Source organism: Struthio camelus, unplaced genomic scaffold (assembly GCF_040807025.1).
Source record: "Struthio camelus isolate bStrCam1 unplaced genomic scaffold, bStrCam1.hap1 HAP1_SCAFFOLD_98, whole genome shotgun sequence".
NCBI lineage: Eukaryota > Metazoa > Chordata > Aves > Struthioniformes > Struthionidae > Struthio > Struthio camelus.
In genome coordinates this window covers 5,001-7,500 of record NW_027182624.1, presented here as the reverse complement: position 1 = coordinate 7,500, position 2,500 = coordinate 5,001, and the positions used below count along the sequence as shown (strand labels likewise).

The window sequence follows — 2,500 nt, the reverse complement described above, 5'->3', positions numbered from 1 at the left end:
TGGAGACGCGAGCGAGATCGCATTCCGGGTTGGGACGGGTCCCACGGGTCCCCACTCCTAAGCTGTGGGGGGCGGACCCGGGGCGGGCTGCGGCGGAGCAGCCCGTCTAGCAGAGGCGGTGCGGACAGGCGTTCCGGGACGGCGCGCGGGGCGGGCGCCGCGCCGCGGCGGACCCCAAGCGGGGGCGTCGCGCGAGGCCACGCGAGGCGACGTGTCGTGCCCGAGCGGGCGGCCCAAACCACGGCTCTCCTCCCGGGCGCAGCTGCCACCCGGCGCCGGGTTACTGAGGGAAACCCCGGGCCCCGGGAGGAGGACGAGGTCGTGGCGGTGGGTGTCGGGCGCACCCCGCGGGTGGACGCTCCGCCGAGGGGCGCTGGAGCCGGCTGGCGGGTGCCGGGTTCCCCTCCGCGCCCCGCCTCGTCGCTGCCGCTGAGGCTGCCGCCGTCGCCGCGAGGCGGCGGTGGCCCGGCGGCGGGCGGCGGCGGGGGAGGCACCCCCGCGGGGATTTCAGGTCGTTTCCCTCACCCCAGGGCCAGGTACCTAGCGTCCGCGCTTCTCCTGCCTCCCCTCGGTGACCCACCCGTGTGGTCCCGTGTGCCAGCGTGCTCCTCCCGGGCGCTGCGCTGCGCGTGCCGCACCGGCCGTGCCCTGCCGGCCTTCCACGCTTCCTCCTCCCCTCCCTTCCCCCCCCCCCCCCAACCGCTCCAGCCGCCCCACGCCGTGCCGTGGGGGCCGCGCTGCGAGTCGGCCGGGCCGGGGGTGGCGGGGGGCGGCGGGGGGGGGGGGGGCGCGCTGGGAGGAAGGAGGAGGGCCTCCGGCCACCGCGGCCGCCGGTAGCGGCCCCCCCGGGTAGGGATGGCCATGGGCCCCGGGCTCCGGGCCCGAGGGTTCTCGGTCGGAGAGCCGGGCGGGGGTTTAAAGACTCGGGCGGCCCGATGCGACCCGGGGGGCAGCCGGGCGTGCTGCCGGAGGGGCCGGGGGGTCGGCGCGCGCGGGCGCCGCACCCCCCCATGCCCGCCGGCGCGGCCCGTGCATGCCCCGCGGGCAGCCGGGACGGAGAGGGGTACCCTGCCCCCTCTCTCCGCGGTCTGGTCTCGGCGGAGAGACGCCGCGCGGTCGGCTTGCGCCGGCCTGCCTCGAACGCGCGACCCCGGCGCGAGCGCGTGCTCGCCGCCGGGACGGCGAGCCCCCACCGCGGGTGGTGCGGACGCCGAGCCCCAGCGCATCCCTTCTCCTCCCTGGCCGGTGCTCTCAGTCTCCCGCCGTGGCCGTCGGCGGCACCCTTCCTTCCCTCCCCCCCCCGCCCTGCCCCGGCACTCCGCCATCCGGCGCGCCTGCCTCGCTCTGCCCGACCCGGCTTCGCTGGGCGGCAGGCGGGCGGCGGGCGGGCGGGCGGGGGCGGCCCCTCCCGGTCTCCGCGTGGAGGCGGGGAGAGCGGGCGCCGTTCCCCGTCCGTCCCGCCTCGCCCGTCTGCCTGCCGCCAGGCGTCTGCCCGCGGAAGGGACGGGCGAGTGCGTGGCGTCGCTCGGGAGGCTGCGTGTGTGCAGGCGGGTGTTGGGTGCCGTCTCCGGGGCGGCGGAGCTGGAGGCCGGTGAGGCGAGCGAAGGAGCTCGGAAGCGTGCGGCTGGCGGGTCGCGGGCGCGCGGGCAGCGGGTGGCGCCGCTCCCAGCGGCGGCCGGGCTCCGACGCCGGGGCTCCGCGGGGACCCACACCCCGGTCCCTGAGGCAGGTGGCGCGGCTGGCGCGCCGCTCCCTGCTGGGCCAGGCCGAGCCGGGCGCCTGGGCCGGACTCGAAGCGAGAAAGGGGTTGTCCCAGGTCGGGAGCGAGGGCTCCCCGCCCCTCTCGTTCGGGTCTGTTCTCCCCCCCCCCCCCCTTTTTTTTTCCCTCTGTGCTTGTACGGTCAGTGAGGCGTGCCCTCTCTCTCCGCTGTCCCTTGCTCAGCAGCCGGCGTCGGCGTGAGGAGGGAGGCAGAGCGGATGGGGGCCCTCAGGGGGCTGCGAAAGCTGCCCGGTCCCCCCGCGCGCGCGGTGGGGACCGAAACCGAGACAACTCTTAGCGGTGGATCACTCGGCTCGTGCGTCGATGAAGAACGCAGCTAGCTGCGAGAATTAATGTGAATTGCAGGACACATTGATCATCGACACTTCGAACGCACTTGCGGCCCCGGGTTCCTCCCGGGGCTACGCCTGTCTGAGCGTCGCTTGACGGTCAATCGTCACCCCCATTGCCGCGTTGGCGCAGCGGTGTGCCGCCCCTCGGGGGGGGGCCGGGGGGGGCGGCGGCGGCGGCGAGTCGGTGGGGGGGCGGCGGCGGCGGTGAGTCGGCGGCGGCGGCGGAGCCGGGACCACCGGTGCGTGCACCGGTGGCCCCGGTCTTCCGGCTGGCCTGCCTGCCCGGCTCCGGCCGACCGTCCGCCTCCACCGTCCGCGGCCGGCGTGCCTTGCCCTGCCCTCCCTCCCCTCCGAGCCCGGTGGCCACCGCTGCCCTGCGCGGTGTGTG

At 77.6% G+C, this 2,500-nt stretch overlaps 1 non-coding gene across 1 annotated transcript; it reads left to right on the top strand.

The window, feature by feature from the left end:
- The first annotated feature begins 2,048 nt into the window (after positions 1-2,048).
- On the top strand, positions 2,049-2,201 carry LOC138065005 (5.8S ribosomal RNA). Its single transcript, XR_011138190.1, has one exon. It is a non-coding gene; the product is annotated as a 5.8S ribosomal RNA (ribosomal RNA).
- Positions 2,202-2,500: the final 299 nt, after the last annotated feature.